Source organism: Coregonus clupeaformis, chromosome 24, assembly GCF_020615455.1.
Source record: "Coregonus clupeaformis isolate EN_2021a chromosome 24, ASM2061545v1, whole genome shotgun sequence".
Classification (NCBI taxonomy): domain Eukaryota; kingdom Metazoa; phylum Chordata; class Actinopteri; order Salmoniformes; family Salmonidae; genus Coregonus; species Coregonus clupeaformis.
In genome coordinates this window covers 35,049,160-35,067,296 of record NC_059215.1, presented here as the reverse complement: position 1 = coordinate 35,067,296, position 18,137 = coordinate 35,049,160, and the positions used below count along the sequence as shown (strand labels likewise).

General features: G+C 41.1%; 1 protein-coding gene across 1 annotated transcript in view; it reads left to right on the top strand.

Annotated features, from left to right (window-relative positions):
* ptpn11b (protein tyrosine phosphatase non-receptor type 11b) overlaps nucleotides 1-18,137 on the top strand; it is a 71,782-nt gene that overhangs the window by 627 nt on the left and 53,018 nt on the right. The gene's annotated exons all lie outside the window — the stretch shown is intronic.

Genomic DNA, 18,137 nt, shown 5'->3' with positions numbered 1-18,137 from the left:
CTCTCTCTCTCTGCTGTGTAGGAAATGGGCAGAAGTCGGCCTTTGATATCAAGGTGCATGGTTTTTGCAGAGTGCTCTGTATTTGTAGTTGGAATGCAACAAAGTTGTTCAATTATTAATTGAAATGTGGCCCCTCATATCTTATTTATTGCAGTAAATAAGACATTTTAAAATGTACACACTGGGCACACACTGGTTGAATAAAAGTTGTTTCCACGTAATTTCAATGAAATTACGTTGAACCAACGTGGAATAGATGTTGAGTTGATTTCTGTGCCCAGTGGGTAGTGTCAGTCGCCTTATAAGAAAATACAAAAATAATCTGAATGTAGCCACCATGATTCTACTTCTTCTCAGACTTGCTTTCAATGACAATGACAGATCTATAACTCACATTTCTACGTGAATTTGGTCGGGTTGCCAGAGATCTGGATAATGATGAGATGCTCATGTCTCCGCCTTAACAATGGGAGTCGTTGTCCCAAAGGGAGGAAAGCAGGCGACAAGCTTAGGTCCAAAATAAGCCCATAGAAACACATTGGGCACATTCTTTTGACAGATTCTGGCAAGCGTGAAACCTCTTGCTTCGCCTCTTCCTCTCAGGGGTCGCCCCAAAAAGCTGCCTACTGCGCCTTTAATTGTAGCACAACCACTTAAGTGCCAGAAATGCAGGTTGTATTTGAGTTCAGCAAAGGCTGTTAGTTGCAATATCAATCAAGACATTTTTGTTACATTTTCTGTACTAGGTCAAACCATCATACCATATGTATATTATGCTTTTGTGGTAAGTGTGTACATTTACTCATATATCTCCTTCGGTGTGGTTATGTTATGCCAGAGAGAGAGAGAGAGGCAAACCGAGAGCCCTATCTCTACCCAAAATCTGTCCACTTTAAGCAGATCCTTAATTATTAAGCAGTTGAGGAGTTTTTGTATGTGGGGCAATGAGAAAGTGTCAAATTTAGTCAAGATAAACATGAATTACCATTTTGATATTTGAGGCTTATTTTGATATAATATAAGTGAAATTCGAGACTGTATATGCATATTCATGAGACTAGCATATCATCCCACTCTGCATTGAATACAGGCGATTGACATCAACACCCCTCATCAAATTTTCCCCAAATAATTCCATTAACGAGGTGTATCCTCCAATCCAAAGAGAGGAATAGGTAGGAGCTTGGTAATGCCTTTGTTGACATCTAGTCTAAAGGTGGGCAGCTGCATATACCTGCAAGCCGAGTTGGCCCACAGTACACAAAATAACATTCATAAACATCAAATATTTGACAACATATGAAACAAAGCATTAGGCTTGTGTGGTTTGTAACCAGTTGTACCGTAATATAATAAATGTAAAATAATAGTGGAGGGTAGGGCTATTTTGGATTGATACAGATGAAGGTGTCCGGAAGTAGACTTGGGATTTGCCCACAAATGTTGACTTGGGCAGTATTTTCCAATGTTCTGCAGAGTCTGTGGACAAAGAGGTGTTTATTATGAAGAGTATGGACTCAAAATACACCATGTCAGCAATCTAAGAGTTGACAGTGTACATAGACACCCCTATATGAGTATGCTCTGAATGAGAGAGATGCATCACATCAAAGTTTCCAAAAGCGGGATTGCCACTGTATGGTGGAAGTAAAGCTGTGCAAACAAATTAATGGATGTTAGATAACAACAATGTCAATTTGCAATGCAGTCCTTGTGAGAACATACAAAAGCTTATATTTCTGTTCCTTGAGAACAAAGTGGTGTAATTTATCCATGGCACAGTTTGGCAAAAATAACAGCTTTGCGTCATTAATTCTGCCTGGATGTGGCGTTAGCTTCCGTGCATTTGTTCTGGCAGCTGATGTAGGCAGAGGGGCTTCCTCACCTAAGTAATGGTAAGGGAAACACTAGTAGTATTGAATTGGAGTTAGTTGGTTATAGGTTGTCACGATACCAGTATCAAAATAATATGATACTGTATTTCCCATGACAAATAAAAGGAAAACATTAGGCAGACCAACCTTTATAGTCCTGTATAGCTTGGAAAATAAGCAATGTGACTGAGTGACATTAGGATTGTTTTTCTCAAGAAAGAAGTCTGCTTCATGTTTAGTTTTCCTTTCCTTTATATTTCTGGGTATCATAATGCTGGTATCGTGAAAACCTAGTTGGTTAGTGGGTGTTTTTCCATCCTTTGTCATCGGTTCTGTTTAGTGTGAGGCTCAGTACTTCCTGCTCCTGTGAGCCACAGGAGAACAGTTTCTGACACATTAATCTGAACAATAGCCTGGGTGCCATCTTGGAAAAACCGAATTTACCATTTAGCAGTCAAAACTTTTTAGTCTCAGTTTTCACTTCAGATCAACCAATAATTAATAGTTATCACGTTCCTCCTCTATTACCTTTTATTATCAAATGCAAAGTAGTTTATAACTATTAGTGACATTGAGTTCAATGAACGGTATCATTTTCAGTAAGTCACATCCCAAACTTTCTAAAACCGGTGCTGTATATTTTATTTAACCTTTATTTTATCAGGCAGTCATACTGAGACCAAGGTGTCTTTTACAGATGAGCCCTGATCTACAGAAATGACAGAAAATACACACATCAAAATATACACTGAGTGTACAAAACATTAGGAACACCTTCCTAATATTGAGTTGCACCCCCTATTGCCCTTAGAACAGCCTCAATTCGTTGGGGCATGGACTCTATAAGGGTGTCAAGCGTTCCACAGGGATGCTGGCCCATGTTGACTCCAATGCTCCCCACAGTTGTGTTAAGTTGGCTGGATGTCCTTTGGGTGGTGGACCATTCTTGATACACACGGGAAACTGTTGAGCGTGAAAAACCCAGCAGAGTTGCAGTGCCTGGTACCTATTACCATGCCACGTTCAAATGCACTTAAATATTTTGTCTTGCCCATTCACCCTCTGAATGGCACACATACAAAATCATTGTCTTAATTGTCTCAAGGCTTAAAAATCCTTCTTTAACATGTCTCTCCCCTTCATCTACAGCTTTCACCTGTAATCACCTGGTCAGTCTATGTCATGGAAAGAGCAGGTGTTCATAATGTTTTGTACACTCAGTATAAATACAAAATGCAAGCAGACAGAAAGAAAAACACGGTCATAAAAAATGAACACATTCATCAGTAATAAGGTCCTCAATCAGCTTTCTGAATTGCCCTAGAGGCTCCAGAACGTTACATTCAGGAACATTTTGAAGATTGTTTCACAAATAAGGTGCAAGAAAACTAAAAGTTGATTTACCTAACGCAGTAGAGACCAAAGGAATTTCCAGAGTTAGCCATCCCTGAGACTGGGTGTGGTAACTCATATGTCTAAAGTTTAGTAATGTTAGGTACAGTGGGAGGTTTTGTAAAAGGGCTTTATAAATGAAAACATAGCAATGTATCAACCTACGTGACATCAAAGAGGGCCAACCAACTTTCTGGTAGAGAATGCAGGGATGAGTACTAAAACTGTCACCTGTAATAAAGCACAGTGCACTATGATAAACCGCATCTAATGGCTTTATTGAAGTGGCAGCTGTGTTCATATAGATGATGTTGCCATAGTCTAGGACCGATAGGAACGTCGACTGAATAATCTGCTTTATACTATTTAGCAAGAGGCATGACCTATTTCTATAGAAAAAAACAATTTTTATTCTCAGCTTCTTAACTAACTCATCAATATGCTTTTTAAAAGACAGCTTTTCATCTATCCAGATGCCCAGATATTTGTAAGCAGGGGGGACACGATCAATATGTACACCTCCCAAGTGCATATGCTTAAATCATCAGAGTTATTTTTATGCGCTCTAGCGAACAACATATACTTAGTTTTACCTGCATTCAGTACTAATTTAAGGTCAATAAAGTTTTTCTGTAATACAATGAAGTCAGACTGTAGTTCAGATAGAGCCTGGTCAACCGTGGGGGCTATAGCATACAGAACAGTATCATTGGCATACAAGTGCAGGTAAACATTTTTTACAGACAAGTCAATATTGTTAATGTAAACAGTAAAAAGTACCGGACCCAGAATTGACCCCTGCGGGACACCTTTCGTTATGTCCAGAAAACCGGATTAAACCCCATCAGTAGATTGAGTTCTATCTGTCAAGTAATTTTTTTTAACCAGTTACATGCCGCCTGGTCTAGGCCAATTGAATAAAGCCTCTGAATTAGCAGTATCAACAGAATCAAAGGACTTTGACAGGTCAATGAAGAGAGCAGCACAATGTTGCCTTTTATCCATTCAGTTAACCACATCATTTATAACTAGGAATGCAGCAGAGATAGTGCTATGACCTGGTCTAAAACCAGACTGATGTACATTTAGAATACATTTCAAAGATCTTAGCTGAGAATTAATTGAGGATTGTAATATTTTAGCTAGGCAAGAAAGTTTGGAAATAGGACAATAATTATTTAGGTCACAAGGGTCACCACTTTTGTGAAGGGGCAGTACATGGGCCGCCTTCCAAACCTTGAGGATAGTACCAGATATAATTGTCAGGTAAAAAATATGGGTTAATGATTCAGCAATTAGGGGGGCAAAGAGTTGCAGCAAAAATGTATCAAGCATATCAGCCCCAGTGGATTTTTCTTACATAAATCTTAAAGTGGAACTGACACCGTTTTAGCAACATGAAATCGTATTAAAATCTGTTCATATATACCCCCAGGAAGAATAGGACACTTATTTTTTATTAATTTTTTAACAAGAGAGCACCTAGATTTGGTCATTTTATAGAGTGGGAAAGCGGCCGTGTGTTTCGACAATTAATAGACACTGCAGTAAATAAAACCTAATAAAAACATCTGTCTTGTCCAGGACCGGAGTCTATGCAGACCGGTGCGCCATAGCCAATCAGAACTACAGTAGGCCTATATGCAAATAACCCATTTGCCACACGGGCCTGCAATCATTCAATTTGAACTGGACTGGACTGTGTGTTTACAGGCAGTAGCAACAGCGCGACTTTAGATCATTAGAATGCATTCGCCAAAAGCCACAAAATACACCTGAATGGATTTCTGCAAATATGTAGAGTCCTCTTACATTTGGGAACTTCAGTCCTATTGATCAAACAACCATGAAAAGTTAGGCTATCTCTCTCTCAGTTGCCTAGGCACATCAACAACAACAAGATCAACAACTAATGCTAGCCAGAGCGATAGGAGCTCAAATCTAACGAGGGAACATTAGATAAACCCTCTCAAACTTTTTCAGCTAGTTGGCTATCAAAATTGCACTGATAATCGATGGGGAATAGTAGCCTGCTCGTTCTTCTGCAGCTTGCCTGCCAATGCATGCTTGTCCCAACCCATGTTTTGACAACTGAATGGGAACTTGCCTGCCTGCCCGCCCATTTGATCGATGCCAAACACATTTGATTGACAACTAAGAGATATGCTAACTGTGCATAACAGTCATTGAAGTTCAACATAGCTAGCTAGCAAAGCGATTCACATTTCTTGCTAGCCACCGAAAAACGATATGAGGGGGAAAAGTCGGTCACTCACCCACTCCTCCAATGACATGACATCTTCCCAGCAGCTAGATAGCTAATGTTAGGCGCTGTGTTTTTAGCTTGCTAAATAAATAAATCGCTAGCTACATAAATAGATATGCTAGCCCAGACGTGTCAAACTCAATCAGCGCACAGGTCATATTGAAAAAACATAACGAATTTGTTGGCCAGACATAGCCTATTTGTTGTTACAAAAAAACATGCAACTGCGACCCAAACTGGCCATTGTTTTATTAGAAAACATATGGCCCGTTATAATGCCAACATATATAGGATGTTGTATATTGCATTTGAACATATTAACACAAAAGAGATAAATAATATATTTGTCTAGCCTTTTTGCTGCTACGCATGCAGATGTGCATAATATGCTGCGACCCTAATCGAACAGTATTTAATAACTCCAAATAACAAAAAGGTAGCTATAGGTTGTTGGAACATTTAAACTAAAAAAATGTTTTGCACTGCATGGATCACCATTGCGGTTGAATGCAGCATTGCTTTATGGTGCACTCAAATTGTATTGGGCGGCGGCAGGTAGCTTAGTGGTTAAGAGCGTTGTGCCAGTAACCGAAAGGTCGCTGGTTCTAATCCCTGAGCCAACTAGGTGAAAAATTGGTCGATGTGCCCTTGAGCAAGGCACTTAACCCTAATTGCTCCTGTAAGTCGCTCTGGATAAGAGCGTCTGCTAAATGACGTAAATGTAAATGTATTGTAGTTGAGTAGCCAGCCTAGGCTACTACTCAAATGTTGCTGTAATAGGCCTACATGTTTCTCCTCTGCATGGTGTTTTGTTGCAGGTTTAGTTTTGGGTTATTCATCATCTTTAAAAACCGAAGCCAGACTGCAACATTTTAGTAGTCTATCTTGGACTGTGGCATGTGTGCGTACACTTTCCCTCTGCTGCATGCTGTAAACGGGAGACACAACAGCAGCGCAATTGAAGTTGAATTCACCGATACGAGTGCATCAGGCTGTAATTTCATAAAGTAGATGACTCAACTATTGACTCATTTATACTCGCTTGTGTGTCCTATTAAGCCTGCGGGCCTTGTGTTTGATATGTGTGTTAGCCTATTAGCCACGTTATGACTGACTTTTGATTTGATTTGATTTATTAGGATCCCCATTAGCCAACGACAGTGGCGACAGCTAGTCTTACTTTGGTCTGACATATAGCGAAAAATAAATTACAGACAAAAGACAATTTACATACATTTAAAAACATTACCATGTAGTGTGTGTGCGCATCTATCAGTTACACATACATGTCAGCAGTGGCGGCTCCTGAAAAAATTCTCAGGAGGGGCAATTTTTCTGATGATTTAGGTGACCTACACACGTGCACGAGTCCGTGCACGCGATTCCAGATATCTTTACCTCTGAATAAACTGCCTTTATTATACCATATCCACCCTGTCCAAAGTCTCTACTTGGTCTCAGTTCTCCAGTAAACTTGTGATTATCAACAGTACACAACGGTAACAAACAATTGGGGGAACTCACGGGGCAGATAGTAACCACTTAAAAGGAAGCGATTCCCAAACCTTCCATAACAAAGCCATCACCTACAGAGAGATGAACTTGGAGAAGAGTCCCCTAAGTAAGCTTGTCCTGGGCCTCTGTTCACAAACACAAACAGACCCCACAGAGCCCCAGGACAGCAACAACAACAACAACAACAACACAATTAGACCCAACCAAATCATGAGAAAACAAAAAGAGAATTACTTGACACATTGGAAAGAACAAACAAAAAAACAGAGCAAACTAGAATGCTATTTGGCCCTAAACAGAGAGTACACAGTGGCAGAATACCTGACCACTGTGACTGACCCAAACTTAATGAAAGCTTTGACTATGTACAGACTCAGTGACCATAGCCTTGCTATTGAGAAAGGCCGCCGTAAGCAGACCTGGCTCTCAAGAGAAGACAGGCTATGTGCACACCTGCCCACAAAATGAGGTGGAAACTGAGCTGCACTTCCTAACCTCCTGCCAAATGTATGACCATATTAGAGACACATATTTCCCTCAGATTACAGCGATCCACAAAGAATTCGAAAACAAACCCAATTTTGATAAACTCCCTTATCTACTGGGTGAAAAACCACAGTGTGCCATCACAGCTGCAAGATTTGTGACCTGTTGCCACAAGAAAAGGGCAACCAGTGAAGAACAAACACCATTGTAAATACAACCCATATTTATGTTTATTTATTTTCCCATTTGTACTTTAACTATTTGCACATTGTAACAACACTGTATATATACATAATATGACATTTGAAATGTCTTTATTCTTTTGAAACTTCTGAGTGTAATGTTTACTGTTAATATTTATTGTTTATTTCACTTTTGTTTACTATCTACTTCCCTTGCTTTGGCAATGTTAACACACGTTTCCCATGCCAATAAAGCCCTTAAATTGAATTGAATTGATAGTAAGGTCGCAATGACACAGAAAGCAGTTCAATGTCGGGGTACAGAGTCGCTCTCTTACCAGGATCGCGGTCCGCTCTGACCAGGGTGAAGGTGGCCGGCTCCACTTCTCTGTCCGGGACTCATCCAGCCAAGTCTCCCAGCTGTATTGGGATTCAGCTGCCAGCAGCGTTTTCATTATTTAGTCCGTTCGTAGCGGGTATGTACACGATCAACAAGATCAGTCCAAAACCAACCACTGGAAATCCATGGTTGGCAGAATGTTTGTAAACTAAGTCTACAAATTAAAAACATAAAATAACGCCGCACTGCAGGTCGCAACAGAGACGCTTCTAGCCGCCATTGTCTTAGTTACGTTCAACGTTACGTCACGTATGACGAAAGCGCGTAAGTGCAAGCCCACAGACACCCATAGAGAATGTATTGAAAGCTTTGAAATGTGAAAAAAATAGATTTTACATGACAGGCTATGAGAGACTTCTGGGCGATTTTCAACTTGACTGAAATCGCCCCAAAAACGGGCGGGGCCATTTGAAGCACGACTTTAGCCTGATTTGACATTTAGTGGCTGGCAGATCAGACGTGAACACTGATAACTGCTGTTGCCGTGATATAATTGATTAGAAAAAAAATCCCTTCCTTTTCCCGTTTGGCAGTGCGTCGCCCATATCGCCCTATTGAACAAGCCGTCCCTGCATGTCAGTACATACACATGTGCATGTACTGATAGTTGATTGTATTGACATTCCCAGCCTTACTTACGATCGTCCGTTTTTGTTCAAAATATTGAAACTCAAACAGTGCATCCCGAATGGGTGGAGGCAGCAAACAATGTACCAGGCCAGCTGTGATTTATAACCTGATAGCAATATTTGTTGGACTACCAAGAAATGTATTGTTGAATTATCTTAATCATGCATTGAACTGTATCCATCTATTCTGCCAACAATGCCTTACTGTACGTCATGGAATTTTGAGTCAAATATAACCTATTTTTAAAACCTCTTATAAAGTTGGTTTTGTAGAATAAACTGGGAATTTGATATTTTTTACTGATATTACGATTGTCTGTTTGTTTCATATCTGCAAAGTAGTTAAACCGCTGTCAGTTCCACTTTAAGGAAGGCATCTAGCACATCACAGGAAGTAAATTGTTTAAATGAAAACAAAGATTCACTAGAAGTTGACGGGTTAACCGTCGAGTCAGCTAGAGGCTGGCAGAAGGAAGAGCAGTCGATTGACTGACCAGGGTCAATAAAACCACGGTTTCTCTCAAATAAAAAGCACGCCGAGATAAAATGCAGATTAAAAGCATAATTTATGCCATTCTTATCAGTTATGATGCCAGAGTCAGACAGAACTTGCTTAGCCAGGGAAGAAGATGAATTTGTACGCTTCAGTGCATTTACTGTTTTTTTAAGGATCACCAGCAGAGTCAGAGATGGAGCTTAAAATGTAGCTTGATTTTGCTTTCTTAATAGAGATAGTATGGCTGCATGATTTGGACTAATTGCGATTATTTTGCCGGATATTGCAATTGCGATTATGAATTGTGATTTTCAAGCACCTGGGGGAAAACTTGGTAATTCCATCAGTCATGGTTAAAACAAGTGTCAGGTTAGAGAACATCACTTCTAAAATAAGATCATATGAATGAATACATACTGTGCTAACTGAATACAAAACCAATTTAAACAACATTGTTATACATATGATAATAGATAGTATTATTACACCTACATATTAACAAAACAAACATTCATTTTTAACATGATCATCAAAATATTGTGTGCTATAAGCGCAGCACTATTTAATTAATTAATTAATAACATTATGAGTTCCTATTTCCTATTTTACCATTATGAGTTCTTAAATAACCTAAGTTAATTATTTAGTCGGGCAGCCATAGGCTGCAAATGGAATAAGAAGCTTATGATTGTGTAATTATGTATAAGTAGGCTCAATCATTATTATAATTGAAATTAAGTCAAAGTGCCTTAAAAACATGTAACACGTAGCCTACCGATTGCAAAGGTGCAGCCTGTGTCCAAAACATTGGAGTCTGGTCCAGTCATTCAACGCGATGGCATTTAACGTTATGCACACTTGCTGCTCCTCAAGCTTCATTCAACCCCAGACCGTTGTTTTCTCCCGTGTGATCTCCGGGGAAGTAGCCTATGATGTTTGCAAGCACCAACCTTTCAATTGAAACTTCTCATCAATAAAGTGTACTTTTAAACTAATGTAGGGCTCGGTTGTTCTGTTAGACCAAAGGTAATAATCAACATGTGTGAGCTCTGTTTGAACTTCTCACTTCATTTTGTTATAAAGTGTTGCGATGGCAATTTGGGAGAAATACAGTGCCTTCAGAAAGTATTCACACCCCTTGACTTTTTCCACATTCTGTTGTGTTACAGCCTGACTTTTAGATTGATTAAAATTGAGATTGTGTGTCACTGGCCTACACACAATACCCAATAATGTAAATGTGGAATTATGCTTTAAAATTAATACAAAATGAAAAGCTGAAATGTCTTGAGTCAATAAGTATTCAACTCCTCTGTTATGGCAAGCCTAAATAAGTTCAGGAATAAACATTTGCTTATCAAGTCACATAATAAGTTGCATGGACTCACTCTGTGTGCAATAATAGGGTTTAACATGATTTTGTACCCCACACATACAATTATCTGTAAGGTCCCTCAGTTGAGCAGTGAATTTCAAACACAGAGTTCACCTCAAAGACCAGGGAGGTTTTCCAATGCCTCGCAAAGAAGTGCACTTATTGGTAGATTGGTAAAAAAAAAAAGCAGACATTGAATATCCCTTTGAGCATGGTGAAGTTATTAATTACATTTTGGATGGTGTATCAATACACCCAGTCACTACAAAGATACAGGCGTCCTTCCTAACTCAGTTGCCGGAGAGGAAGGAACCGCTCAGGGATTTCACCATGAGGCCATTGGTGACTTTAAAACAGTTACATAGTTTACTGGCTGTGATAGGAGAAAACTGAGGATGGATCAGCAACATTGTAGTTACTCCACAATACTAACCTAAATTACATAGTGAAAAGAAGGAAGCCTGTACAGAATAAAAAATATTCCATAACATGCATCCTGCAGTAAAACTACAAAAGATCTGGCAAAGAAATATACTTTATGTCCTGAATACAAAGCGTTATGTTTGGGGCAAATCCAACACAACACATCACTTGTACCACTTGGTGGTTGCTGCATCATGTTATGGGTATGCTTGTCATCGGCAAGGACTATGGAGTTTTTTTTTGATAAAAAGAAACAGAATAGAGCTAAGCACATGCAAAATCCTAGAGGAAAATCACATTGTCTTCTTTCAAACAGATACTGGGAGACAAATTCACCTTTCAGCAGGACAATAACCTAAAGGCCAAATATACACTGGAGTTGCTTACCAAGATGACGTTGAATGTTCCTGAGTGGCCTGGTTACAGTTTAAATTGGCTTGAAAATCTATGGCAAGACATGAAAATGGCTGCATAGCAATGATCAACAACCAGAGCTTGAATAATTTTTTAAAGAATAATGTGAAAATATTGTACAATACAGGTGTGCAAAGCTCTTAGTGACTTACCCAGAAAGACTTACAGCTGTAATCGCTGCTAAAGGTGATTCTAACATGTATTGACTCAGGGGGTTTAATACTCAACAAAACATTAAGAACACCTGCTCTTTCCATGTCCATGACCAGTGTTTCCCAAACTCGGTCCTGGGGACCCCAAGCGGTGCACGTTTTGGTTTTTGCCCTAGCGCTACACAGCTGAACGTGCACCCATTGGGTTTCCCAGGACCGAGTTTGGGAAACACTGACATAGACTGTCCAGGTGAATCCAGGTGAAAGCTATGATCCCTTATTGATGTCACTTGTTAAATCCTCTTCAATCAGTGTAAATGAAGGGGAGGAGACAGGTTAAAGAAGGATTTTTAAGCCTTGAGACAATTGAGACATGGATTTTGTGTGTGTGCCAAAAACTGCAACGCTGCTGGGTTTTTCACACTCAACAGTTTCCTGTGTGTATCAAGAATGGTCCAGCACCCAAAGGACATCCAGCCAAACTTGACACAACTGTGGGAAGTATTGGAGTCAGCATGGGCCAGCAAGTCAATATTAGGAAGGTGTTCCTAATGTTTGCTATACTCAGTGTATTAGTGTTTAATTTGTAACACAACAAAATGTGGAAAAAGTCAAGGGGTGCGAATACTTTCTGAAAGCACTGTATGTGTGAGATGGAATCTTTAATCTCCTGTCCAGCTTGTTTATCATCTTCTTGAAGCCATCTTTGCTGACAGTGTAAATAGGAATCATGTATTTTGGCTATGTGAAAGATAGGGGATAGCCTCTGTGATTTCCATGTGTTGGCGGGATGTTTTTTCATAGGGCATTACACTTGAAAACGCAATGTGCTGCTGTGTTTTTTCACCATACAATCGTCGTAAATTAAGGGCTGGTTCTTCTTCAAATGATTCAATAAATGTGTCGGGTTGCCTCTTGTTGTCGCCACAACTCTGAGGCACTTTCTGCACAACACTTGCATTTGGTTGACATCGGTTTGCCTGTAGCCGAAATACTGCCATATCACCGAAGATGCACACTTCTTTTGCACCAAATTGATGTTCTCGTTAGCACTAGCAGTACTCATGTTTCCAACACTCTGTGAAGCCCTTTTTCTCATCACCAGGAATTCACAATAAGAGCTGTTATGGGAAAAAGTGGAGTCGTACTAAACTACCAATGCAATCAAATCCTTTAATCTTCCCTCCTGCTGTGTTTGATTTAGATTATCATATTTTGATATCATTTCCAGCACCTGTTTGATGCATAAACACAGCACTCTCAAATGTATGCACCAGTTTGTCATTTAGTTGGTTGGTTTGTTCTGAATGGGATTTATGAAATTAGTTGATTCTGTTATTTGTAGCTGTATATGATTCAAAGTCTATGCTGTTTTTCACGCAGCCTTGGATTTTCCACATGGGTGGGTGTGGCGAAAAAAGGCAACAGGTTTAGGTCAGAGAAAAAAGGAAGTCGGAAGTCACTGTTACTCGCTAATGACTACCTAATGCCATTTAAAGGGGCAGCTCACAACTGCCCAAAACAAAGTTTGAAATATGAAAAACTTTCTGAAAAACGTTGATTTGGGGTGAACTATCCCTTTAAATGTGTACATTTCTGACTTCATAATATTGGGCCAATTGGAACTACAATAACATACATTTTAACTACCAGTGGCTAAAGTTGAATTTTGAAGAAGGTGGAGCTGTCTAGGCGTTCTACGGTTATTTTTAACTGTCAGTTTTTCATATCTGCTTTCTTCTAAATTATGACTGATCAACCTGTTGCTTCAACAAATGTGCAATGATGGTTATCAAGGCATGGGCCATGAGGTTTTTCCAGCATCAAATTCATAAAGATAGCGCAACACTCTCAGACAATGTATAACGGTCAGGTTATATTAAAACACCAATGCTACTTGTCTGGCCATAGTTTAACCTGTAGCTCCATGTAACCAGAGTAGCATGGTTTGTGCTCTCTTCAAACTGTGTGTGCATAGCCTGTGCTAGCTTGCTCATGCAAGTTAAATGGATTGTCCTTTAAGTCTAAAAGCCCCCTTTTCCCCCGATTTTCAAATATCAGTGCACAGAATCAGGCAGATTAGTTAGCCATCCCCTGAAAACAGAGGGGACTAGTCCATAATATCCCTCAAATAGTTATATATACGGCTATCATGCGCAACATGAAAGCGCTACGTTAACTGCTAGCTTCTAGACGCTAGCTGGCTACATAGTGATGTGAGGCATCTATCCGATGAGGGTGGGTTTGCACTGAATGTAAATACCCCAGGATCATCAGCTGTTCTAAAAATACCAGCAGCATGACCAAAATCCACACCCCAGGGCTTGTCTGTGACCGATATAGCCCTAATGGGGCTTTCATGCAGCATTCGGGGCACTAAGTATATCACCTTTTTGTCACCAGGCCTAGCCAGAACTTTAAATAGCCATGGCTGTATTGAACTTGAGACATTATGTAAGAGGATAGAGAGCCGGCGTGCTGGATGCACGTGGGGCCTCTGTTTCCCCTGTCTGTCTGAGCAAGCTAGCGCTCTGCTCTGTGCTGTGTTTGCCCGCTGAGCCATGGCTCTTTGACTGTGTTGCTCTCCCGTCCTCTCTTTCCCTTATTCTACCCTTCTATCTCTCGCTCGACCTCATGCTCTCTCACTCTCTGTATGTCTTATTTTATACAAGTCTCTCAATGACAGTTTATTTCTCTCTCTCTCTCTCGCTCTCTTTCTCTCTCCCTCTCCCTCCCGGTGCTCAATGCATAATACGAGGAAGTGAAGCGCCTGGTAGTTGTCAAAGGAAAGCCTATTCTTGGAAAGGCCTGAGTCACTCCTGCAGTCATGTTCTGTGGAGATAAGTATGATATTTGTAGCATGAGGACACCACAGAAAGGGCATACTTCAAGTCTTTTTATACGTCTAATTGTATTTTTAACTTGTGTAATTTATAGCACAGTAAGTCAAGTTGTCTAAATAGGTAAACAAAACGAGAAACAAGGTTTTCCATTTTGGTGGCGCACATCTGGACAATTTTATCTATTTCCGAAAGCGATTTCTCAGTGAGAGATGGGGCAAGCATGGATTCTACCAGTTAATCATTCAACTCTGCATACAGAAAAAGAGAAAGGCAAACACATTTGCCCCAGATTTACACAATAACCAGCCAAATCATAGTTTGACAAAAAAATACCATTCTGGTTTTCTGTGAAAAGGTACACGGCATGGCTGCCCACTCATACCACATCACATTGGTGTATTGTATGCCATTGTAATATTTCAGCTAAAGCATTCAGGTATAATGCTTTATAACTTGTTATAAGCATGTATTAGCCTTTATAATTTCTTAGAACAATGCTTATAATGTCTCTCTATGCACCAATGCCAATGGAAGGCAATAGAGGAGCCTGCAGGCTTCATGTCTTGAGGGTGAACTTGTTAACCATTAGCGTCTTCATGGCAGACTGAATAGAAACCCTGGGACTGGATCAAGCTTAAGCACAGGGTTTAAAACAGGAAACTCTTAATAAACTGGCCTTAAGGTTTCATGTCTGGGCACAGGCTGCTAGTGACATGAGCTTTCTGGGGAAAGTCTGCTGGTTTCTTGACTTCAGTGTGACCTATATAATTATAATCTCTATTCTTTATTTATTGGAGAAGTTGATGGCATGGCTGAGCATTGAACGCTGCTAGAATTTAAAATGTTCGGTTTTGTCCTCGTCATGTCTATCTTTATTCATCCACCATGTCTTTCTTGACATGCAGTAGCAATTCTCCATAGTGATTATTCCTCTCAAACATAAATAATCATATATCTTGCCATTCTCAAAGAGAATGCAAAAGAGAGTGCAATCATTGGTATATCTAATTTCAGAGCTTTCATCGTCTATCCGATTTGATCAATTTCTAGATCATTTCGAGATAGTCTCAAATTTGTGGTGAAAATGCATTTACTATTGTGTTGGAATGTAATTTAAGCATTTCATCAGGCATCAGCATCATTCGCAAATGCCAGAACTAAGGTATTGGACCTAACTCATGTAGGCCAGCTACTGTATCCACCAGTACTGTATGTCCACCATTATCTCCCATATAACAGCAACATAGACTCCAATATGCCACTAGAGAGCATAGAGACTTTGCATAGTTTTCTATGTTATACATCCTTACTAGGCCCGGAGGTCAGTAATGTCCTACTGCGCATGTAGACTAGGCCTTTCAATAGGCCTTGATTTGGGAATTGGCAACCACAAGGAAGGAAGACTGAAGGAGGAGTAGGAGTCTTCAGTTGGCGTGGAGACGGTGCAGTGTCATGTATGTCCCCAGAGGGACGGCCTGATAGCCGCTCCGAGGCTGATAGTACGAATACGGCGCTCCTATCAGGGCCGCTTGCCCTCATCCAAATCCCAGATTAAATGCCCCCGCCTCTCTTGCTTCAACCCGCAGAGGCAGCACTCCTACAAGTCCCTGCCCTCCCCCCTCGTTCCTCCCTCCCTCCATCCCTTCCCCTCCTTGTGTAACCGTGCCGGGGCTGGATTACTAAACTCTGAGGCAACTGAACCGGGGGGCTCTGACAAGCTCCGACCAGAATGGTTAGGTTGGTTGGAAAAACTCTCATTCACTTTCTGACATTCATTAACGCCTTTTTTTTCCACCCACATGCATTGGGTCTTACCAGTAGATTGCTGCTGTTGTGTTGCTAGTGCAACGCACTTGGTCAAGTTGGTCTCATGCTTCAATGGTTGACAGTTCATAACCTTGTGTGCATTTTGGAGGGACTGGCTGGAGTGGACTGGGTGGGTGTGCGGACGTGTGGTAGGTGTTAGGGCTTTCTGAGGGAAGTGAGCCTGCTAACTGTTAAGTGTTTGGGGATAGACCTGGGCAGTGTGGTCCCTGTCAGAGCAGGCGAGGGAGGGAGGGAGGGAGGGAGGGAGAGAGAGAGAGGAGGATTAGTGCAGTAATTGGTGCTCTTTGTTCTATTGAGGGGTCAGGGGTCGAACAGGGGGTGACCTCCTGCCTGATCCACATTAGCAGGCAGGCGAGTGTATGTGTGCGTGCGTGTTTAAGTGCGTTGGGGTGGGGGTTGCAGACTAGACGGACTAAAGCCCAAAATAGAAAGTGATACTGACTGCTCTCTCTTGCCCGTTGACCTGCAATGGGCACAAACCATTGTTTCAATTTCAAAACGAACAAAACAAAGCTCTCTGAACATTGTTGCATGTGTTGTGCCCCCATGTGATTCACTCCAAAACTGTTGTATAAATTGTGCAGAAAAGATACCAGTAATATTGCAATGTTTCAATGTTGGTTGTTAGTCGTTATTACAGAGCAATGGTGATTTTCGCAGGGTCAACGAGTGTGTCTGTTTTATGCTTGAACAGGTTCAGAGACTGCATGGTCTGAGTGGGCTGCCATTGTTTCATCAGTTAAAATGAGGGACAGCAATGCTGGGCTGACTTAAGAAGCTGCTTGTCTGGGATTACTATAGTAACACATGGCATTATTTTCTGATTGGTAGAGATTTGTTTTCCATGGCCCAGTAAAAAATGTCAGATTAATAACAGTATTAAGTCTAATCTGGACCCCAGTCAACACAATAAAACCCAAGTGGTGTACTCTATTCTACGGGACTGTGTTTTCAAGATAGCAGCACCCCAGAATATACTGTATGTCCCAGTGGTGGTCGGTGATGTTTAAGATGAGGGAGGACGATTCTTCTTTCAAAAGCATGGCCTTATTTCTATTACAGCACATTGGATGACTGTCATTCATATTCCATTCACCCAGTTCATTGTATCAGTGATAGGTTTAGGCTACTACATGAAACTAAAATATTCCCTATACCCATCATGAGGTTGCTACAACCTAGCCTATGAATGAAAGTTTACAACGTAGGTGCACCCAGGTCAAGATAAAATGTTGAGGTGGACAGCGACACTGTCACGGTTAACTAAGCCAGAACCCAGAAGCAGACCAGGACACGGTACGTGAGACAAAGGTGAGTGTTTATTAATAGAGTCCGAGTGAAGCTGAATAATCCAGGGAACAGAGCGGGTGGCGTGGATGGGTTGTTGAGGGTGCAGTGGTTGGTCCGGTACTGGCTCGGCAGCCGCCGACCATCAGACAGAGGTTGGGTGAAGGTTCCGGGTGAGAGACTGCAGACAGAACAAAACGGAGGTCAGTACACAGCAAGTCAAAAAGGTGCAAAACAACAAAACTAACACTACTGGCTCAGAGACTGATTCGCTGACAACATACTGTTCATGGCTAACGATCCGGCAGGAACTGGATGTTGGGCCAGAGCCTAAGAAGGGTGATGATCAGGACCAGGTGTGCAGATTGCTGATGGGATGCAGGTGCGGAAAACCAGAGCGCTCCCCGGAGCGTTCCCCGAACCCTCGGGAAACTGGAGAATACGAGCAGGAACACTAGTCACCAGACAGGACCCGACTCAGACAGCCGGGATCGTCACAGTACCCCCCCTCCGACGAACGCCACCGGGCGGACTTCCCGGAGCGCCAGGATGGAGGCGGTAGAAGTCACTGATGAG